A 25,106-nucleotide genomic window follows, 5' to 3' on the forward strand; every position below is an offset into this window, starting at 1 on the left:
CTATACCCAGTGTGCTGAGAGTGTTTATGATAAATGGTTGCTGGACTTTGTCAAATGCTTTTTTGGCATCTATTGAGACGATCATATAAGTTTTAAAAATTTTCTTGAGTAATCTCTACACCCAGTGTGGGGCTCGGAACTCATGACCCTGAGATCAAGAGTCACATGCTCTACCGACTGAGCCAGCGAGGCACCCCTATGATCATATTATTTTTATGTTTAACTTTGTTAATGTGGTGTATCACATTGTTTGATTTGCATATCTTGAGCCATCTTTGCATCACTAGAATAAGTCCCACTGGATCATCGTGTGTGATGCTTTTAATATATTGCATTTGGTTTGCTAACATTTTGTTGAGGATTTTTGTGCCTATGTTCATAAAGGATGTTGACCTCTAATTTTCTTTTTTTGTGGTGTCCTTGTGTGGTTTTTTGTATCAGGGTAATGCTGGCCTCCTAAGTTTGGAAATGTTCTCTCCTCTTGTATTATTCAGAACAGTTTGAAAAGGATTGATATTAATTCTTACTTAAATGTTTGGTAGAACTCACCTGTGAAGCCTGGGTCCTGGACTTTTTGTTTGTTGGGAGGTTTCTGATTACTGATTCCATCTCCTCACTCATTACTGATCAGTTCAAATTTTCTAATTCTTCATGATCCAGTCTCGGTAGGTTGGATGTTTCTAGGAATTTATCCATTTCTCATAGTTTGTCCATTTGATGGTGTCTAAGTGTTCATAGTGTTACTTGTATTTCTGTGGTATCCGTTGTAATGTCTCCTCTTTCATTTATGATTTTATTTATTCGAGTCCTCTTTTTCTAGATGAGTCTAGCTAAAGTTTTGTCTATCTTTTCAAAAAATCAGCTGTGAGTTTCATTGATCTTTTGCAATGTGTTTTTAGTCTCGACTTCATTTCCTGTATTCAATTTTTTAAAAGTAATATTTTCCCAGCCTATAATTCAATTTGGATGATTTATATGGACTTTTCTTCCAATTCACTTTTCACTATTTCTCTGTGTCCAATCTGCTGTTACTCCTATACAGTAAAAGTTTATTTCTGATATTGCATGTTTTGTTTCTACTCTGTCATTTTATATAGTTTTTTGGTCTCTCCTAAAATTTTTCATCTTTTTACTCTTTTCCTATACTTTAAAAAATATATTCATTTAATAGTGATTTGAAAGTACTTATCTGCTGATTCTAAAAGCTGAGCCATCTGTTGGCTTGTTTCTACTGATAGATACTTCTCCAGAGTGTCATTTGTAACCTTTTATTTCCTTGCATATTTCTTTATTATTTGCGTGCTGATGTGCTGGACATTTTCTAAGAGGATAATATATGCTGAAAGAAAGTATGTGTGTGTGTGGAGACAGGTACCGTTTAGATATAGACAGATACCGATATACATGATATAGATATATTCTCTTTATTTTAGGAAACACTCTTTTGTCTGTTTAGCAACTAGAATATTTGGACTGATCAGTTTGAACCAATCATGAGTTGAGCTGGTTGGATGGGAGTTTTATACCTAAAGCAGCAATTTAAGCAACAAAAATCAGTTTGTTTATCAGCTTGGCTTCCAAGTTCCTGAAATGCCAAGGAGTGTCTACCTTTAATTTTAACACAAGTTGAACTGGGTTGGTGTTTGGTTGCATCTCTGTTTAGACTTAGCTCATCCATCACTTCAGATGCTTTGTGGGTGAGTCCAGGCTTTTTGCTCTTGTGGGGTTCTGGACTCTGGAATCACACAGGAAGACCTCCAGGTTACAGTGTCTCATGTCTGGAAGACCCAGAGAAGCTGCCAGCTACGGAAATTTTGGGGCCAGGAGGCTGAGGTCCAGATGCTGCAGGAGTGAGATTCACAGGGAGTGGCATGCCAGCCCATAGGTTTATCAGCAGTCTGTGTGATGTCTTCTTATCCCAACATGCTTGCACTTTCTCGAGCTGAGTTAAACCCCGCCATTCCTGCCACCAAGCTCAGTAGTGACAGGAAAGGGTACTGCAGTCCTCCATCACCAGGACAGGCCTGTCCTTCTAGACTTTAGTTCTTTCAGGTTTCTTTGCATCCTACACTTTCTCAATGACTTGTTAAAATGTTTCCTTGCCTTCTTGTTGGTGCAATGGGAATGTTTTTCCCCTCACATCCTTCTAAATACTAACCGGACATGGCACATGCTTATGTGATTTTTAAAAAATATTAGAAAAATGAAGCTAAAAAATTTAAATCAACGAAACAGGTACAAATACCTCAAATCCTATGTCCCAAAATGCTCAGGTCCAAATCTGGCAAAAAATATTTTAGGCCGTCACAACCGTCGGAAAGCTTCTTATGGGTCATGGTCTCACCCTGCAAGCCTCTACATAGAACATCCAGACAGTTGGTAGCCAGTGTCCTATTTAACATGGAAAACTGAATACTAGGTCCTAAGGCCAGGTAAGAGCCTAAGATAAAAGATAAATCTTCAGGGGTGCCTGGGTGGCTCAGTCAGTTAGTTAAGTATCTGCCTTCGGCTCAGGTCATGATCTCAGGGTCCTGGGATCCAGCCCCGCATCGGGCTCCCTGCTCAGCGGGGAGTCTGCTTCTCCCTCTGCCCCTCCGTGGCTCCTACTCTCTCTTTCTCAAATAAATACATAAAATAAATAAATAAAAATTAAAAATATAAGTTTTCTTATCCTGGACCCTTTCCACTTGGGATTGCCAGAAAAAAGCATAACCACTGCAGGAGGCATACTTATACTAAAAATATTGTATGTTGTTTATCAGAAATTCAAATTTAACTGAGAATCTTGCATTTTTATTTGCTAAGCTTGACGACCCTATTTCTGTTGCATAATACTAACTCTTTTTTATGTTAGCAGTTTCTACAAGAAGACATTATCATGCAAGTTTCCTCCTTCCCCCCCCCCAAATCAAAAGGTGAAAAAATGAGTTTTTGACATTCATTCTTCTATGTGATCAGAGTTTTGCTGATAGAGAATTTTGACATACAGAGAAATCACTTTATGATCCTGGGGTTTGTGGGAAGGATCGAAGCAAATGTTTTAGGGATCTAACATTTCTTTCATTATACTGTAATTCCCTTGAGGGAAGGGACACACTCTTTTTACTGATATTAAAGATTATATGAATGGCATTTAACAAAAAAAATATACCCATATAAGGACACTTGGAAAATTATAACCTTGCATAAGAAAACAAAGCAACGAAAATTCATGACCCAAGAGAAGTGGTTTCACATTCTGATACATTCATTTTACTCTTAATAAGAAGGGTGGGTATGTGTACGTGGGATGTGTGTGTGGAGGGGTGTGTGTATGTGTGTAATACCTGGAGATTCATAAGGCCTCAGCCTGTGACGATAGAGTTACAGAAACAGCTTTTTGTAAAACCTGCCAGGTGACTTTTTTTTTAAGATTTTATTTATTTATTTGAGAGAGAGAGAGAGATCAGGAGCAGGGGAAGAGGGAGAAGCAGACTCGCCGCCGAGCAGGGAGCCCAATGCTGGGCTTAATCCCAGGACCCTGAGATCATGACCTGAGCCGAAGGCAGATGCTTAACTGACTGAGCCCCCCAGGCGCCCCTCAAGCTGTACCTTCTTAACAACAGTCTCCAACCTGTTAGATTTCTCTCAATTGAAATAACACTTCGAAGGAGGCCTACAGTCTGTTTAAATGCTGTACCACTATACAAGGAAAAATACCAATACCAATCTGTACCAAATTTAATGTTGTAAGCAAGGAAAACTCTGACCTTTGAAAATCTATAGAAGTCGACTATTTATGAGCCTGTGTGTTTTTCCATATAAAACACAATTGGCATGAGACAAAAAGCAGTGTTCCATTTTCCAAGCAGAAACTATCCAGGTAATGACTGAAACGTTGTTTATCTGAATGCCATTTTCTAGAATTCTCTGCCATTCTGTTGCCACGGGGGCCCCGTGCAGAGCAGAACAGCCATTGACATTCATGAGCTATGGGTCAGAAATCAGAAACACAACTTGTATTCCCTATAATTTGCATAATCAAAAGAAATAACTATTTAGCTGCCACCTATAAATACTTGTGGTTTTTTTTTTTAAGATTTTATTTATTTATTGGACAGAGAGAGACACAGGGAGAGAGGGAACACAAGCAGGGGGAGTGGCAGAGGGAGAAGCAGACTCCCTGCTGAGCAGGGAGCCCGATGCAGGGCTCGATCCCAGGACCCCAGGATCATGACCTGAGCTGAAGGCAGACGCTTAACGACTGAGCCACCCAGGCGCCCCTAAATACTTGTTTTTAATTAAAAACTGTATTCTGGACTTTTTCAGTTCTTATTCCCCAAAGTAGAAGTGGATGACTTGGAATCCTCATTACCAGGACCGTTTGGGGACGTCCCTGCCTCTGTTCATTGATTTTCCTGGAAAAGAATGTGTGCAGAAACATCCTCGAGTCTTCAAATATGTAAAATGCCTGGCTCTTTGCTATCCCTTCTAAATTTTAATTTAGAAGTTACAGGCATGCCTTGGAGATGTTAACAGTTTGGTTCTAAGCCCAGGCAATACATCAAATATCACAATAAAGCAAGTCAAGTGAATTTTTTGTTTTCCCAGTGCATATGAAAGTCCTGTTTACACTATACTGTCTTCTGTTAAGTACTCACTAGCCTGATGTCCAGACAACGTACAAACCTTAATGAAAAATACTTTATTTATAAAAAATGCTAACCATCATCCAAGCTTTCAGCGAGCCATAATCACTGAGCACAGATCACTGTGATAAATAGAGTAATTACAAAAATGTTTGAAGTATTGTGAGGATTATCAAAACATGCAGTGAGCAAACATTGTTGGGAAAATGGCGCCGAAAGACTTGCTCAAGGGAGAGTCCCCACCAACCTACAATATGTAAAAAGCACAAGGTCCGCAAAGCACCATAAAACATAAATGCTCACTTCTCTTCTCTCCTCATTTTAACTCCTCTAGTTATTCTTACTCAGCCTGTTGATGTGGAGCATTAATGCAGTTCCAGTCTTGATTCTAAGGCCTGTTTCAGGGATGAGGGAATGAGCGCAGGCCATTGTGTGGCTTAGCCTTGGTCCCACAGGGGTCACCATTACAGGGACAGACCCCCGGGGGCCTTGCACCTCCTGTCCCCCCCTCCAACACAATGACTTCTTACTCTTAAAACATCAAATTCTTTTAAAGAAGTGTTCTATTTTATCGCAGAAAAAATATTGACCATGAGATCTGTGATATATGATGAATCGTGTTGATTAACGTCCCAATGCTGAGCCAGCTTGCGTTCCAGAGAGAAACAAGCTTGGTCATGATGTATGAACCATTTGTACGTGTCTCTGGGTTTTATTTGTGAGGACTTATTGAGAATGTTTGCATCTATGTTCACAAATAATATTATTCTGTGGGTTCCTCTATTTGTAGGATCTTCGTCGGGTTTTGGTATGAGAGTAAGGTGTGCATCATCAACTCTGTTCTCCCCTTTTGTGTTCTGGTTGAGTCTGACCACTTTTGGTATTTTTCCACCCTTAAGGGTTTGCCTGACTTGGACAGTGGAGGCACCTGCTTTTGTCATTTTCTGACCTGGAAGATGACTAACCATCAAATTAATATCTTTAATAGATACAAGACAATTCAGACAATTCTTTTAAAGGATTTTCCATTTCATCTAAACTGTTGGATTCCTGGGTAAAGTGTTGTTCCAACATTTCCCTTATTATCCCTTTAAGTTATGTGGAATGTGTAGAGGGATGTCACCACTCTTATTCCTAATGCTTATAATTTATTTCTTCTATATTTTTTGTTGGTCATTCTGGTTAGAGGTTTTATAATTTTATTGATTTCTCTCAAAGAGGCAGTGTTTTGTTTCACTGACTTTTTTTTCCTATTGCTTTTCTATTTAAATTTTATTGATCATGGTTCTTATCTTAACTCTTTTCTTCCTCCTGCTTGCTTTGGATTTACTTTATTCTTTGTTTTTTTTTTTTTTTGGTTTCTCAAAATGACATTTTAGGTAATTGACTTGAGACTGTCCTTTCTCTCTAATGCTATAAATTGATACTATAAATTTCCCCTTAAGCACTGATTTAGCTGCATTCCACCAATTTTGATGTGCTGTGATTTTATTCTTGTTAAATTAAAAATATTTCCTATTACTATCTTGTTATGGGTTATTTAAGTGTTTTGCTTGATTTTCCAATATTTGGGGATTTTTCCAGATATAAATCTCTGTTTCTTTCCACTTTATTCTCACTCTGATCCAAGAATATTTTTGGTATGATTCAAATATCTTCAATTTGTTAAGAGTTGGGGTTTTTTTGGCCAAAAATAAAGTCTATTTTGGTGATTGTACCATGTGCACTTAAAAAGAATATGTATCTTGTATTGTTGGAATGTTCCAGAAATATCAATTAGGTCAAATTGGTTGATAGTGTCATTCAGCTCCATCCTATCTACATATTTTCTATTATATTGATTACTGAGAAAGGAGTGTTGAAGTGTCCAACTATTAATGTGGATTTTTGTATTCCTCCTTTCATTTTGTGTATTTTGAAGTATTCTTGCTACAAGAAAAATTAAGCAGTGACCCTCTTTATCCCTGGCAGCACTACTTGTTTTAAAGTTACGATGTTTAACTTGGGTGGCTCAGTCGTTTAAGCGTCTGCCTTTGGCTCAGGTCATGATCCCCGGGTCCTGGGATCGAGTCCTGCATCGGGCTCCCTGCTCAGCGGGGGGTCTGCTTCTCCCTCTCCCTTTGCCTGCTGCTCTGCCTACTTGTGCTCTCTCTCTCTCTGTCAAATAAATAAATAAAATCTTAAAAAAAAATAAAGTTACTATGGCTAATATTCATATAGATGCTCCATTTTTCTTTCAATTTGAATAATATATCTTTTTTAATCCTTTTACCCATCTTTTAATTTATTTATGTATTTATTTATTTAGTAATATTTCTGCCCAACATGGGGCTCAAAATCACAACCTGGAGATCAAAAGTGGCCTGCTCTACTGACTGAGCCAGCCAGGTACTCCTATGTCTTTATATTTAAAGTGGATCTCTCAGAGATATCATATATTTGGGCCTTACTATTTTATCCATTCTGGTGGTCTCTTCTTTTAAACGCTATGCTTAGATCATTTATATTTAATGTGGTTTTTGATATAGCTACATTAGGATCTATTATCTGGCTAGTCATTTTTTATTTGTTCTCTCTTCACTTTATCACTTCTTTTTCTTTTTCCTTTATTGCATTAATTCAGTATTTGTTTTAAAGATTTTATTTTGAAGTAATCTCTACACCTGACATGGGGCTGGAACTTACAACCCTAAGATCGAGAGTCCCATGCTCTACCCACTGAGCCAGCCAGGCACCCTTAATTCAGTATTTTTTTATGATTCCTTCTGATACTCACTTTTGGATTATCATTCGGTCCTCATTGTTAATATCTATTTTTGGGTGACCTTGGAGGGGGGGATTTAGGTGATACATTTGGAATTAATCACATCCAATCTTCAAACATTATACCACCTCTTCTGATGTGTAAAGCTCTCTCGACTGGATTCATCCAACTTCTTTCTCCCATTATTCGTGATGCTTTGTCATACTTTTTTACATATGACATAAACACAGAGTGTGTTGTTCCTATGTGGGTTCTACGCAGCTCCTCATGTTGTAGAGTAATTAAGAACACGAAACAATAGATCTCTGTGTAGCTTTGTGTTTGTCACGCACAGCATGTTCCTGTCTCCGCGCAGATCCGCGTTTCTGCCTCACATCCTTTGCCCTTGCCTGCAGAGCTTCCATGACCGATTCTCACAGGGCAAATCAGCTGCTAATGGCTTTCCCATGCTTTTGCTTACCTGAAAAAGTCTTTATTTTGCCTTTTATTGAAAGGTATTTTCAGTAGAATTCATTGAATTCTGGGTTCCCTATTTTTGTACTGAGCACTTAAAGCATATCCCTCATTTCCTCTCACTTGGAAGGTTTCTGGTGAGAAGTCTGTCTTCGAGATTTTATCTTGCAGTCTCGGCTCTTTCCTGGTTTCAAGAACAAGTCTGATTTTGTAGATTATCCCTTTTTTCTTTCCTTGTAGTGAGGTTTGGAGTAACGCTTCCCAGCTTCTTAGATCTTAGTTGGAAACCAGAAACAAAGCCTTTTAACTGAGCACTTCATGTCCTTTTGTTCTTGGAAGGTTTCTTGAATTACTTCACTGATGGTTGTCTTGACTTTGTTTCCTTGGTTATCTTTTCCTGGAACTCTTTTTACTGGGCTGTTGGAGCTTCTGTCCTGAAACTACGTTTCTTACCTTTTATATATTCCATGTTTTAGTCTTTCCAATAATTTTCACAGATTTCCTTGACTTTACTTGTATATTCTTCTATTCAGTTTTATATTCATGCTATCATGTCTTCAGTTCTTATGAATTCTTCACTCCTTGCTGAATGTAATATATATGACATGAATATATGTATGTCAAATATGTATGTATATATAATTCTTATTTACTAAGAATTATTTATATATAAGAATTATATTCTTAATTACTAAGAATTACTTATATATAAGACTTATATTCTTATTTATGAAGAATTCTTATATATTAAGAAGAATTATGTATGTATATGTATATATAATTCTTATTTATCAAGAATTCTTATTTATTGGGCGCCTGGGTGGCTCAGTTGGTTAAGTGACTGCCTTCAGCTCAGGTCATGATCCCAGGGTCCTGGGATCGAGTCCCGCATCAGGCTCCCTGCTCTGCGGGGAGCCTGCTTCTCCCTCTCCCACTCCCCCTGCTTGTGTTCCCTCTCTCGCTGTGTCTCTCTCTGTCAAATAAATAAATAAAATCTTTAAAAAAAAAAAAAGAATTCTTATTTATTAAGAATTATATATTAGTTAATAATATATCAGTATATATGAGAACATATATAAAAATGTATATATAAGATAACATATATATTTGCACATACCTCTTAATTATATATAATTACTTCACTTACAGAGTAGGTCTTTTCTTCCTCTGAGCATGTTAATTTTGTTTTGTTTTAGTTTTCTTCAGCCAGCATGATCTCTATTTCCTCCAAATTACTATTTTCCCCCTGGTTATCTCAGGAAGCCTCTCTTTTCGCTCATAAGAGCTTTCTTCAGATATATGATAATACATGGCTGCCCTCTCATAATTAAGAGTAGGGGATTAAAAGCTAATTGGAAGCTCTGAAATGAGTAGGGCTCGTTAATTTTGACCTCAACTAGTTAGAGCTGTTTGTGAGGGTTATTACTGACACTATCTTTAGGTCTTTCCTATGGGGTTAGCTGAATTACCCAGAGAAGAGCATTTCCATCTCTTGCTCAGGAGGCAAGGGCCTTATTTCCATTCATTATTCTGGAAGCTCCTGGTGGGGAGGTGGGAGTAGATTCTCTGCATCCAGCCATCAGCCTGCATGGTCACTGGACTCTCCCTTATTGGCGGGCACAGTCTCTGCACTCCCAGCAGAGCTGAGAATCCCCCAGTGCATCTCCAGGCTTCGGGCTGGTGCCCAGACACATAGACGATAAGAACCTCTCTGAAGCGTTGTTTCACATCGTGCCTTTACTCAGTCATAAAATTCTTCTTCTTCTCCTTTTTTTCCTCTTCTTTTTCTCCTCCTCCTCTACCTCTTCCTCCTCCTCCTTCTTTTAATCTTAAAAGGTTACTTTTTATCCTAAATAACACATCTTTTACACATTTTAAGGACACTCTCCAACATGAAGCTCTTTTCCTGGGTTCATCAGAAACAGGAAGGGAGACCTAGGTGGGTTCATGGCCACAGGCAGGGAGCACAGCCCAGCTCCACCTTCTGAACGCACACAAGGTCACGCTTTCGCTCCCGAGGGCACTGACCACACATACAAACACAACAGAGCAGTAGACACGCAGACAGGATTTTTGACTGAAGTCACTTGGTTTCCAGAATTGTTTTGATAGGCTCCTCTCCCCATATTTTCTTCCTTTAACCAATTTATTTAGACATTACGTGAGCATTTCTGTGATTTATTTACTGGATCCACCTTTAGGTCGGTCGCTGGTATGTTGTTTCACATATTAAATTGATGAAAACCACAGAAGTTCTATATGACATTGCAGGGAGGAAGAAGGCTGGAAACGTTACAAGAAGGAGCACTAGCTAATAACCAATGACTCACTGTGTTTCCATAAATGCCCCAAATACTTTACAATCTGAAATTAAATATTCATGTATTTTCAGTATTAGTAACAGTTATAAATCCTCTGGAACTTTATTTAATTGTATGTTGGCACCAGTCTTGACCAGAATCTCATAAAATACGTGAGCTCACTAGTTTCATACATATGATAATTTTTGTCTAATGGATTTCTGGCAAATCCATTAGATAAAATGCCCAGGTGAACTTGATTTTGAGTTCATGTGTTATAAGTAAGTTCATGAAGTGGACCCATGATTTGAGAATGCTTCAAGCAGCCCAAGAAATAACACTCATCCTAGTTTTTCCTGAGAAATACTGAAATGCATACTTAAGAAGTGAAAGAGTATCTGATATCCAAAAAAAAAAAAATCCCTTTAAAAAGGCCTCTGAGTTGCATCTGGTGAATCCTGCAGTGTGCAAGCATGTGACTGCCGAAAGGAAAGGCATTTCCCCCCTCCCCACCCCCACCAGGCGGACCCCCGGACCCTCCCCCCCTCCCCGCCCCCACCAACCAGGTCCTATGCCTCCATCTTCACTTTGCTGTCACCAAAGCGTGGGTGTTGCTGGGAGGCCACCTGAGCTTGCCTGACTGATGGGAACTGGTATTCTACAGGACGTGAGTGACGTCAGCGAACGGGGGATCGTGCCAGCGAGCTTTTTCATGGGGTCTCTCTGAATTGGTGTGGATCGCATCACGCTGGGCACTGAAGCCTGTTGTAATTGTCCTCTGACACTGGGTCTTGTATTGGCCCTGCAGGGCCCTGCAAGGGACCTGTTGTGTTCAGAGCACAATTCTTTCTTTGGTGCAGAAGGGTACTTGGCCTCTGCACGTTCCCAGCACCTACCGAGTCCGTAGATACAATGCTGCCTGCAGTCCTTGGGCCCCCTGGGTCCTGGTTTTGGGCTGTGGAGCCAGGTTTGCTCTAGGTCCTCCACTCGGCTGCTGGCCTTGGGGACCAGCACAGGAACTCCACAAGTCTGCCAGGCCGTGGAAGCATCCTCTGGTCAGTGCCATATGGTGACCCCATGTCGTGAACAGTTTTTGCAGTGAGGGACCCAGAAGCTGTGGTTGGTGGTCATCCCTGAGCATTGGGGACGAGCACCCTTCCTGGCCTTAGCATGGGGAAGCTGCTGGAGTCTGCATCTGGCAGCTGTGTGCTCCATCCACTCTGGTTGGGTACCCACGGCTAGCGCATTGGGAGTGGAGGTCTCCCGGGAGTGACGGACCCTACCCCACGTGTAGCCGTAGGGGAGGCCAGTCTCTGCGGAGGACCAGGAGGCTCTGTGCCTCCTTCCTCTGTATCTAGCCCCATCCCTACAGTAAGTCCAGTTAGGGAGGGAGGAAGTTGTCACTTTCAGGATTTTGCGGTATAAATCAAGCTGCTTCCTGCTTGCCTCTGGGCTGGGGACTCCCCTCCTTCGCTCTGCTAGGTCAGCTCCCACCTCATCATCTGTTCCTTAGCTGTGCACATCTCCTTTGCTCTCCCCTCCCTTTGTGTCACTGTTCCTGTGAGTTTATGTCTCTTTTCAAATTAACCTTTCTTTTTCAAGTGGATCTGGAAGGAATAAATGCATGTCTGTTTTTAATCTTCCATCTAGACCCAGAAGCTGAGCGGAAGTACTGTGGATGAATGTCTCCCACCTCCACCAGTTGCAGAGTACATTCTGAAAGTGATGACAATGGGTCTTATTCTTTATTGAAACGTATAACACCTATAAAAATTAAGAAATCCCAGACAATCAAGGAAACAGAAATTCTTCGAATGGGTTTTGATATACATAAGGTCTTAATATATCAACAAAGAATAACTATAACCCCACAAAGGAGAGAATAAACTATTGGAAATAAGATGTAAAGAAATGAAGTAGTTATGTATTTCAAGAATTTTTTCTTAAGACTGGTTTTGTTAGAGAAGTTTTACATTCACAGCAAAATTGAGGGGAAGGGATAGAGATTTCCCATATACCCCCCCTTATCAACATCCAACACTGGAGTGGTACATTTGTCCTGATAAACCTATGTTGACACATCAAACTCCCTCCAAGTCCTAGTTGACATGAGGATTCTCTCTTGGTGTTGTCCATTCTGTGGCTTTAGGCAAATGAATATCACATGAATCCATTCAAGTTCACTGCCCTAAAAATCCTCTGTAGTCCACCTATTCATCCCCCCCTCCCCCAACCCTATGCAACCACTGATCTTTTACTGTCTCCATACTTTTTCCTTTTCTAGAATGTCCTATCGTCAAAATCATACAGTATGTGGCTTTTTCCGATTAACTTCTTTCATGTACTAATATGCATTTAGGGTTCCTTCACATCTTTCTGTCACTTGATTGGTCATTACTTTTATTACTGAATAGTATTTCATATCCACTCAGCGACTAAAGGACATCTTGAGTGCCTCCACATCTTAGCAATTAGGAATAACCCTGTGTGCAGGTTTTTGTGTGGACCTAAGTTTTCCGCTCCTTTGGGAAAAACATCAAAGAGTGAGATGGCTGAATCATACAGTAATACTATGTTTAGTTTTGTAAGAAACCACCAAACTCTCTTCCAAAGGGGCTGAGCCAATTTTGCATCCTCCTGGGCAACACATGAGAGTTCCTGTTGCTTCATATTCTTGCCAGTATTGGCTGTTGTCTGTGTTCTGGGCTTTGGCCATTTTCATAGGGGTGCAGTGGTAGTCACTGAGGTTTTAATTTGCATTTCCCTGATGACATGATGAAGAGCAACTTTTCATGCGCTTATTTGCCATCTGTGTATCTATTGTGAGGTGTCTGTTAAGGTCTTCAGCCTATTTTTTTATTGTTTGTTTTCCTATTGTTGAGTTTTAGAAATTCCTTGTATATTTTGTATAAGTCTGCTTTCAAGTGTCTTTTGGAAATATTTTCTCTCGTCTGTGGTTTGTCTCCTCCTTCTGTTGACATTGTCTTTCACAGAGCAGAAGTCGTAAATTTTAATGAGCTTCAGCTTATGACTGACTTCTTTCATGGATCATGTGAGGAGAGAAAAACTCTCTAAAGCGCTGACATACAAGGGAGGCCACTTCAGATTTCTTTCTAAGTCAACATGACTGTATATAAACTTTGTTCGAACAACAGCCTGATTTATGGCCCACCACACATGCATTGTACATGTGCTTTGTGCATGAGTAGCCTGAAGGAAAACCATCTTGTCCTAGAGATACGCGTCAGCGCTCCTACTCCTTGCCTTCCTTTATGATAAAATTTGTGATTCCTGCCTATATGCTAATCTCTAATCTTTTGGACTTTTATAAGATGTAAAAAGTATATAATGTTGTAAAACCTATTCATTCTTAGGTGTGCTCTCTTTCCTGTGAAGAATGTGTTTCCAGGCAGCTGTCCTAACTTGGGCTTGAATAAAACTCTCTTTCTTACTCTTAGAGATTCCAAAATGTTTGTTCATTTTCCGTTGACACCTATGGTGTCGTGTCTAAGATTTGTTGCCGTATCCCAGGTCATGGTGGTTTTCTTCTGTGTTATCTTCCAGGATTTTTATGGTTTCGGTTTTACATTTAGGTCTGTGATCCACTTTCAGTTAGATTTTGTGAAGGGTGTGAGGTCTGTGTCTAAATTCTTTTTTTGTTGTTGTTGTTGGCACGTGGATTGTTCCAGCATCATTTGTCTGTTCCATTGTGTTGTCTTTGCTCCTTTGTCAAACATCTGTGGACTTTATTTATGGGAGTCTATTTCTGAGCTTCTATTCTATTCTGTCCCATTGATCTATTTATCTATTCTTTCACTAATACCACACTGTCTTGATTACTGTAGCTTTCTGGTAAATCTTGAAGTCAGGTACTGTCAGTCCTCCAACTTTGTTCTTCTCCTTCAATATTATGTCAGCTTTTCTGAGTCTTTCACCTCTCCATACAAACTTGAGAATAATTCTTTCAAGATCCACAAAATAACTCGCTGGGGTTGTGATTGGGATTCCATTCAATGTCTAGATCAAGTTGAGAAGGACTGACATCTTGATAATTACTGAGTCTCCCTATCCATGAACCTGAAAAGAATTATATATTTTATTTTTTTAAGATTTTTATTTATTTATTTGATAGAGAGAGAGGGAGAGAGCACAAGCAGGGGGAGAGGCAAAGGGAGAAGCAGACTCCCCGCTGAGCAGAGAACCCAATGAGGGGCTCGATCCCAGGACCCTGGGATCATGACCTGAGCAGAAGGCAGACGCTTAACCTACTGAGCCACCCAGGCGCAGCCCCCCCAAAAAAGAGTTATATTTTAAACATAATATAATTATATATTAGAAGAGGTAATCAGCACACGTAGCTGATATGATGAGAAAATGTTTTTTTAGAATAAAAACTGTAGGTGAAATCATGACAAATATATAATCATGTAGATAAACATTTTACATTTTCTGTATTTCCCGGGATTCTCATTGTACATGATTTATCTCAAACTCAGGCAAAAGACCCTGAAGGCAAAGCATACCCTGATGGGGAACCAAAACTATTCCCTCAAACAATAAGGACTACCCTAAGCTAGCAAGACATGCCCCCTTTCCCTTAGTCACCCCAAGACAATGATGGACCTGACCTTTACTGCCCACCTGCATGTACCCACTGACCTTTGTCCCACATTTTCCTTATATCAATTTGGAAGTGTCTTTGGCACTTTGGAGACCGTCTTTGAGACACCAGTCCACTGTTTTCCCAGTGCTGGCCTCACTAGAATAAATTCCTTTCTTGTTTCTCCACCACTTACTTCTCTGCTTTGGGATTTTGTCAGTGGCGAGTGGCTGAACCCGGGCTGTTTGGGATCCCCAGAGCCAGGCGCTCTGGCAGCCCTGTGCCCCGGCTACAGTTTTGCCGTTTGAAACCTTGTTTCTCATTGAGTAATCCATCCCACGATATTTTCCCCCCTTTTTGAGTGTTCTGACTTCCCCAGAATGTTATCTGACAAGCACCATTTATAGATGGACTAAAGTGAACTATAAATCGTTTCCTTTCCAAAGCGGAGATGAGAAATATCTACTCAGTTGCCATTTTGGCAGCCCTATAAAATTTCCCTTCTCTCTTAATTGTTTTCTTGTCAATGAAAGATAAAAGAAAGACATCAAACACAGATCATCCTTAAATACCTTTAGTGCTTGTGAGGACTAAAAGCCTTATTCTCATTTTTAACTAATAAAATCTGGAACTTACTAGCAGCTCACGTTTATTCTAAGCATCATGATCGGTACGGGAATAAAGAGAAAATGAGAGCCAGCCGTTGTTTTGGGCTGCCTTACCTGCTCACGTGTCGAGACAACAACAAAAGATAATTGTGTTATTCACACAGTGAGTGCCGTAATAATGTTTTGATTTGTTGGCAACTCTATGGGCTCATGGGGATGGAGGGTCTGGGGTGGGGAGTGTTTTGGTCAAGGCTTGGGAACTGCCAGATTAGTAGATTTCTTTAAACATAGGAGTTCCTCCAAGATGTCCTTCCAATCCAACAAGTGCAAACAACCCCGTAGCTCACATATCTGAGTGTTGGGCTGGATGCATTTCTTAGTAAGGGGTTCGCTTGCACTTAGCCCCGCTGAGCAAAGCATTGGAGATCAGGCCTCAGCAAAACTATAGACGTTTACAGAGCACCCATTTTGGGTGACACCCACAAAGAGCATACCGGCATGTAAGCCAATTACCATGTCAGTGCTGTACCTGGTTGACTAGATCTGCTTTGTGTTAGGGCTGAGATGCAGGTGTTTGTGGACAGTGTCCCTCTGACTGAGCTCAATGTCCATGCTAATTGGTCACTGTCTACTCCACGGCGGTGCGAAAGGCTTTGGGTGGTGCCTCTGTGTACACTGTGATGGATCTGAATATCTAAAGGTGGGCTTTGCAATGAGTTTGCCGTGGGGAATTGGGGAAAGGGGTTACCTACTTTGCATGATAAAGTAAAGGGAGGAAAAGCTGAAAAGGAGGAATATGAAGAGAAAGGGGATGGGGGCCAGTGATCTGGCCAGAGCACAAAGAATATAGGGGATGGAGTGGCCTTCTCCTCTTGAGCTCTATCCTCCTCCTTCCCCTCCAACCCCAGGGACAAAGCCTCTCTCTTGCACACCGTGTAGCTCACTATTTTTCTGTGTGGTTTTATCTCGGTCATCTACATTTCACTTAATGTAGCAGGTTTTGAAATTTTACATAAATGTATTACTCTGTGGATTCTTTTCTCCCAAGAAGCGTCCACTGTCATAAAATGTAATCATAATGTATTCAGTGTTAGTCTTCCACACGATTTTGTTGTAGGAAAATAACAAACAACGTTCCTCCAAATTCTCCTGTTGATGTGGTTTGGAATATCGGTGAGGTTCAGTGGGGTGGAGTCTGGAGCCGACGACCAAAAAAGAATTCTTGAGATGTCTTTGGTGCAAGATGGTGGCTTATTAAAGCACAGGGACAGGACCCCCGGGGGGCAGAAAGACCTCCTGCACCAGGGTTGTGAGGGGTGGCTGATTATATACTATAGGGTTGGGGGAGGTCAGGAAAAAGGAGGTTTCCAAAGAACTTTGCTACGCTAAGGAGGACCTACAAGATATTGGAAGACTTGCCATTGTCAAGTTAAGGTCATTTTTCCCTCTAGGAAGGCAGTAACATGAAGATAGTTGGGAGATTCCTGGAAGAATGTCACAGATGTCCCACCCGGGAGTGGGGGGTGGGGGGAGGTTGCACGCATGCAAGAGGTTTTCTAAGGTGTATGATTTGGAGGGAACATGCTGAGGGTGGGAGATGCAAGTCTTCAACTTCAGCGAAGTTCACCAAATGCTGTCAGGGTGATGGTCCCATTTCCGTACGCACAGACAATGGCTGTAAATCCACTTCATTCCGCGGCTCCCTCCATCACTAGAGGTTGTAAACGACTTAATCGTGGCTTCATTAATTCATACTGAATTCTAATAAAGTTGAGTTTATCTTCATATGCATATTTTTTGTCATTCATGTTTTCTCTCCACTAAATACCTGTTTAAGTAGTTTGCTCATTTTTCTTTGAGATTCTTGTTCTGATTACTGACTTGTAAGCTTTTTCTATATGTTTTATATCGTCTTTTGTTGATTATATATACGGCAATATCTTTACCAAATTCTGGGTTTAACTTTTCACTCTTTATGGTTTTTATTTTTTTAACAGATCTTTTTTTTTTTGAAGATTTCATTTATTTATTTTGAGAGAGAGGGAGAGAGTGAGTGAGAGAGCACAAAGCGTGGGGGGGGGATTGCAGAGGGAGAAGCAGGTCTCCGTTGAGCAGGGAGCTTGACGCAGGGCTCGATCGCTGGACCCTGGATCATGATCTGAGCCTCAGGCAACACTTAACTGACTGAGCCACCCAGGCGCCCCTTAAGAGAAGATCTTAATTTTAATATAGTCAGTGTATCAAGCTCTTTTTCTAACTTTTTAGTTTGAAGGAATTATAGATTCGTAGGAAATTGCAAATATAGTACAGGTAGGTCCCTTTCACTCAGTTTTTCCAGTGGTTACATTTTACAGGACTATAGAAAAATGTCAAATCCAGGAACTAATATGGATGTAGTGTGCCATTTTTTTTTTAAGATTTTATTTATTTATTTGAGAGAGAGAATGAGAGATAGAGAGAGCATGAGAGGGAGGAGGGTCAGAGGGAGAAGCAGACTCCCTGCCGAGCAGGGAGCCCGATGCGGGACTCGATCCCGGGACTCCAGGATCATGACCTGAGCTGAAGGCAGTCGCTTAACCAACTGAGCCACCCAGGCGTCCTCTAGTGTGCCATTTTATCACAATGTGGATTTATGTAACAACCATACTCAAGACAGGGAATTGATCCGGGAACACACAAATATCTCTCCTGCTGCTCTTTTATAGTCACTCAACACCCCGCACTTCCTGTAACGAACCCTCACCTTGACAAGGACTAATTCTTCTCTTTACGTGTGTGTCTGCATGTTTTTTTTTTTTTTAATTTACCTTATTTTATTTTGTTATAAGAAATTTCTACACCCAACGTGGAGCTCGAACTCACAACCCTGAGATCAAGAGTCACATGCTCAGTCACTCTGTCAACTGAACCATCCAGGTGTCCCTGTTTGTTTTTTACTTGAAATTCCTATAACATAAAAGTAACCATTTTAAAGTGTAGCCTCTTTCACTTAGCATGTTTTTCACATCCATTCACATGTTAGCATGTATCAATAATTTTTATGGGGAATAATTTCCCATTGAGTCTATACCCCACAATTCTTCTGTTCATCAACATTTGGGTTCTTTCCACCTTTGGGCTATTGTGAATCAGGCGCTGTGAGGATATGTGGGCATACACTTGTTTAAGTACCAGTTTTTAATTTTGGGGGGTGTATACCTAGCAGAGCAATTACAGGATCCCATGGTAATTCTATGTTGAACTTTTTGAAGAACGGCCCCACAAAAATGTGATGAATTTTATTAATTTTCTGATATTTTCCAACTGTGAATTCCTGAGATTCCTTTGCCATGTATCACATATTGAAATTTATTATATATTATTTTCCCTTATATACCATATTTTTATACTGGCTAAATTTTGTAGTTTGTATTTTGTTAAAGGTTTTTGCATCTCTATATATGTTATTGGGCTTCTTCTATCCCTATAGAATATGTTGGAGAGTGTTGCTTTTTTGTGTGTATCCTACAATTATGTAACTTTGGAATTATCTATTTCTTGAATGATTGGTAAAATTTACCAGTAAGTCATAAAATCATCCGGACTTGGTTAATAATTATTTCTATATTTCTTTTAGAAATAATTTGGGCAAGTTCCATTTTTTTCTAGGAATTTATCAATATATTCTTTGTTTTCAAATTTATTGTTATTAAGTTGATTATAATACACTTATTTCTTTTTTTAAAGATTTATTTACTTACTTGAGAGAGAGAGAGAGAGAGAGAGAGCACGGTGGGGAAGGGAGAGGGAGAGAGAAAATCCAAAGCAAACTCCTTGCTGAGCATGGAACCCGAAGCGAGGCTTGATCTCAAGACCCTGAGATCAAAATCAAGAGTCAGACGCTCAATTGACTGAGCCACCCAGGCACCCCTATAATGCACTTATTTCTTATTCTCTGCTACATTTTTAGTTAGTTAACATTTTTCATTCTTCAAATTGTTTCCCTGTGTTTCCTACTTTTTTTAGGCATTATTTCTTGAATTCTTACTCTACCTCAGGCATTATGACAGACTCTCTGTGTTATCCCATTTTTTCCCCCTGTTGTTATTCTTGCCTAATTTATTATTATTATTTTTTAACATCTTAAACCATTTTTAAGTGTACAGTTCTGTGGCATTAAGTATGGTCACTTACTATAAGCTTGACTCTATTACTAGTATATTTAAATAAATACCTTTTGGCATCTGAGAGTCTATTTTTTTTTTTTTTCGATTTCTCTAATTTCTGCTCTTACCCAATTCTGTTCATTTCCTTAGAGTTTCATATGTTTTCTTTTGTGAAATGTTGCAAAGCGTTTACCCATTTTTTTCCTGGAAATCTTCCTTTATTATTGAGTTGTAAGCTTACTTTATAAAGGGTATACACAGTACTTTGTCAGACATATGTTTTGCTAATATTTTCCCCCAGGATCTGGCTCTACTTATTCTTTTTCTTAATTATACTTTTTTTTTTTATATTTTACTTATTTATTTGGGAGTGAGAGAGAGCATGAGCAGGGGCGAGGGGCAGACGGAGAAGCAGACTGCCCCCTGAGCAGGGAGCCCGATGCGATGCAGGGCTCGATCCCAGGACCCCAGGATCATGACCCAAGCTGAAGGCAGGTTCTTAACTGACTGAGCCACCCAGGTGCCCCCTTATTTATATCTTTTGATGAGCATAATTTTAAACTTTTAGTGAGGTCCATTTTCTCAGGTTTTTTTTCTTGTATTGGTCAGGCCTACTTTTGATTTATATATTTTGAGGCTATAATATTTGGTGAATTCACAATCAGCTATTAGATTATTCTGAGTGAATTGTGCTTTTTCATTAATATGTAGTAACCTTGTCTCTCGAATTGTTCTTTACCAAGTCTCTTTTCTCATATACTAATAAAACAACGCTAGTTTTCTTTTGATTTATATAGCTAGCAATCTTTTTCTACCTTTGAACTTTGATCTCTCCAGATTTTTAAATCTTGCATGAAAATCTGTCATGTATTAAGGATCTTTAATTCTTTTACACTTATTTTAATTTTGATATATTTGAATTTATTTCTATCATTTTCTTTTGTGCTTATTCTTTGTCCTTCAGATTGGATCTCTGTCTTTTTTTGGATTAAATATTGAATATTAATCCAAAATTATGATTTTCATGAACAAAATATGATCTTCATGTGGATGATTTATAACTTGGATCATTTCCTTTCTAATTCTTAATGATATTTTTTTCGGTATTTTGGTTTTACCTTGTTTTGTTTAACTCTACAAATTGAATAGAAGTATTACTGGTCTATTTAGTATAGTATGTTACTAATTAGTTGTTAAAATAGTTGCTCATCCTATTTTCTTGTTCATCTGAATTTTCAGTTTGGGTTATTAATCCCTACTGGGAATGTCATCTTTAGAAGTTACTTAAACATTTGTTGTTGGAAAAACTCTCTCTCTCTCTCTTTTTTTTTTTCAGTAAAATACCTTTATTTCTGTAGCAGATTTTAAGATTCACTGTGATTCTGATTCTGAGGATTGGCGTTTTTCAGCCATTCTCAAAAATTGTCAACTGTTATCATAACCAATATTGCCTCTTACCCAACATTTTTTTTTTAAAGATTTTATTTATTTATTCATTAGAGACAGAGAGAGAGAGGCAGAAGGAGAAGCAGGCTCCCCACCTAGCAGGGAGCCTGATGCGGGACTCGATCCCAGGACCCTGGAATCATGACCTGAGCCGAAGGCAGACGCTTAACCATCTGAGCCACCCAGGCACCCTCTTGCCCAACCTTTTTACAATCTCTTTCTTGAATTCTTATTAGTAATCTTCCATATATGTTAAACTCTTCTTTGTGTTTCTAAATATTTTGTACCCATCTCTCTGTGCTGTGTTCTAAATAATTTTTCATACTTTATATTCTTGTTTTCTAATTTTATCTTTAGCTCTAGCAAATCTGCTCCTTAATATGCCAACGAGTCTCCAACTGTAATAATTATTTCTCAATTTTGAGAAGTTCTATTATTTATTTATTTTCCCCCAAATCTACCTCGCCCCTTGCTCCTTGCTTGTATTTCAACATACTACTTCTCTTTCGGGACATTTGTTAAACATAATTCATGTTCTGTCTCTATTCATTCTAGTAGCTTCATTGTGAGACTTTTCCTGTTTGTTTGTTCTTACTCACAATGCCTGTTTCCTTGAATGCTGTTTATTATTAGTTACTAATTAGTTAATTATTAAGTAATTTATTATTATTTATTTACTTTTATTTTTATTTTGCTTATTGTTCTTTTTTATTTTTAATTCTCATTATTTTACTTTTTTTCTCTGAATGTTTATATTTGAAAAGGCATTTTTGGAAATTAATTTGGGGCGATTGAAATGATATTCCTTCAGAGATTTCCTTCTGTCGAATCTCATACCACCAACCAAAGACTACATTAAGCTGAATTCCCCATTTGAGGTTCTCAGGCAACCCTCTGGTTAGGTTTGATGAGGGAGATTAGAAAAAAAAATTCTTCACCCAGATTTTAGCTACAAACAAGCATGTTTCCTGGTGTTTTGTCTGTTTTTCAGGATTGTGTTTTCATCGACACTCAACCTGAGGGTGTGGTGTTCATGTCAAACCTCTAAACAGAGGTCACCATTTAGGCTCCTAGCCAAGAGCCTGTCCTCACTTTCAACACCTGTTCTTTGCAGAGGTACTGTTAAGAACAAGGCTGTGTAGGGCGCCTGGGTGGCTCAGTAGTTAAGTGTCTGCCTTCGGCTCAGGTCATGATCCCATGGTCCTGGATGGAGTCCCGCATCAGGCTCCCTGCTCGTCGGGAAGCCGGCTTCTCCCTCTCCCACTCCCCCTGCTTGTGTTCCCTCTCTCGCTGTGTCTCTCTCTGTCAAATAAATAAATAAAATCTCAAAAAAAAAAAAAAAGACAAGGCTGTTTAAATTGAAATTCTTCACTTTGCTAAGATATAAACTCCTCTGCCCTTCCTAAAACTGTTTTGTAAAAGTTGGTTTTGTAGCTATTTTAATTTCTTTGTTTGTACCTATGTGTAACCTGGGATTCTTTCTTTAATTTTTTTTTTTTAGATTTTATTTATTTATTTGAGAGAGAGAGACAGAGATAGTGAGAGAGAGCACAAGTGGGGAGGAGAGGGAGAAGCAGGCTCCCCGCAGAGCAAGGAGCCTGATGCGGGACTCGATCCCAGGACCCCGGGATCATGACCTGAGCCGAAGGCAGACGCTTAACTGACTGAGCCACCCAGGCGCCCCCCTGGGATTCTTTCTATCAGTGTAGCAGACGGAGAGAACATTTGTAGAATTTCTAGATAGTTAATTCATTAAATTCATCATTTCAGTGGAAACAGTGGTTCAGAACCAGAGAGATAACCTTAAGTGGGTAAGAACACATGAAAAGATGTTCAACATCACTCATCAGCAAAATGCAAATCAAAACTACAATGAGATATCACCTCGCACCTGTCAGAATGGCTAAAATAAAAAACACAAGAAACAACAGGTGATGGCGAGGATGTGGAGAAAGGGGACCCCCATGCCCTGTTGGTGGGAATGCAGGCTGGTGCAGCCACTGTGGACAACAGTGTGGAGGTTCAAAACTTATTAAGTAGAACTACCATACACTGCAGTAATCTCACTACTGGGTATTACCCAAAGAATATGAAAACACTACTTCAAAGGGATACATGCACCCCTATGTTTATTGCAGCATTATTTACAATAGCCAAATTATGTAAGCAGCCCAAGTGTCCATTGATAGATGAATGGATAAAGATGTGATATATATATATATATATATATATATATATATATATATATATACACACACACACACACACATCATACATATACACACACACACACTAGAGTATTATGCAACCATAAAAAAGGATGAATTCTTGCCATTTACAACAACATAGATGGATTTAGAGTATAATGCTAAACAAAATAAGCCAGTCAGAGAAAGACAAATACCATATGACTTCCTTCATATATGGAATTTAAGAAAGAAAACAAATGACCAAGGGAAAAAAAGAGAGAGAGAAACAAACCAAGAAACTGACTCTTAACTGCAGAGAAGACACTGAGGGTCACCGGAGGGGAGCGGGTGGAGGGGATGGGTGAAATAGGTGATGGGCATGAAGGAGTGCACTTGTTGTGATGAGAGCTGCGTAATATATGGAATTGTTAAATCACTATATTATGCTTGTGAAACTAGTACAACACTGTATGTTCACTACATTGGAATAAAAAAAAAGAATGTACAATCTCTGAGAAATTGTCAAAAAGGTTGTGAAGAGTTTTGATCGTTATAGGCTATGGATTATGTGCTATAAAACTTTTCTTTTCAAGATACAGGGCCCCCATCAGATTTTGACAAAAGTAAAAAAGTCATTTCTCTATCTCCATTTTAATTTTCTGTCTTTTCTTTGGATTTATGTCCCAATGGACTATCTGAAAATGTTACAGTCTTTTCTAGAAGACTTCTCTACTGAAACCAACTGCAACAGTTTGGAAAACATTGTTGTTCTTTAACTCTTTGTTTTCTTTCATCCAGTGGCTACCAGCAGGAATTGTTGGATGGGTTGAGATTAAGTTTGTCTTCTGTGGATTTGAACAAGGGAGGCCTCTACACAATTGAGCATAGTCATATTTGAAAATAATTTTTTGAACATGAGCATACCATGGGCAGTAATTCTTATGGTAAAGAATAATTAAAAGAAATAATTAGTTTAAGAATGAAAACATAATCTAGTGTTAAATAGTTCACGTTCTAACGTTTGTTTGGATCTTTATAAATTGCAAAGTGTTACATAAATGCTGGATTTTATTTAATTCAGATACTAATTTGGCCTTTTTACCAAGCCTGCTGTTAATTGCTTTAGAAGAACCAAATGCCTGCCATCAAAAAGAAAATATAAGCAATCAGGCGCTGTGTGAGCATAGCAGGTGCAGGAAACAGAACATAATAGATGGTGCCTACCCACCAGCTCCTTCCTACAAAGACAGACTTTGGAGCTCCGTCTGTGATAGTCCAAAATCCCTGTGGATCTGTTTTGATGCCCAGGTGTCCAGCCCAGGAGCAGATTTGCTTAATTGGGATCATGTGTCTATTGTCTTAAAACACCCATCTGGAGGGGCGCCTGGGTGGCTCAATTGGTTGAGTGTCTGCCTTCAGCTCAGGTCATGATCTCAGAGCCCTGGGATCGAGCCCCGCATTGGGCTTTCTGCTAAGCAGGGAGTCTGCTTCTTCCTCTCCCTCTTCCTCTGTGCTCTCTCTCTCAAATAAATAAATAAAAATCTTTAAGCTAATGCTGAAGGCAAATCAAATAACATATGGGAAAGTGATTTAAAACAAGTAAGTCATTACACAAGTGTTAACTATTATTACAACTGTTAATTTCAAAACAGTTTTGGTTCCTGAACTCAATCTCCAGATTCTTCTTCTTAACATCCAAATTTAAAACTCAACTGTTGAAATTGAATAATTGAACTGTGTTATAGTTTCCTTTTTTAAAAAGCATTATTTATTTATTTAGAGAGACAGAGAGAGAGCAGGGGAGGGGCAGAGGGAGAGGGAGAGAGAGAATCCCAAGCAGACTCCCCACTGAGTGTGGAGCCTGATGTGGGGCTTGCTCTCAGGATCCTGAGATCATGACCTGAGTCAAAATCAAGAGCCCATCGTTCAACCACTGAGCCACTTGGGCTCCCCTGACTGTTATAGTTTCTGAT

The sequence above is a fragment of the Mirounga angustirostris genome, unplaced genomic scaffold (assembly GCF_029215605.1).
Source record: "Mirounga angustirostris isolate CCGP_5_RB_7025 unplaced genomic scaffold, mMirAng1.0.hap1 SCAF_12, whole genome shotgun sequence".
NCBI classification, from domain to species: Eukaryota; Metazoa; Chordata; class Mammalia; order Carnivora; family Phocidae; genus Mirounga; species Mirounga angustirostris.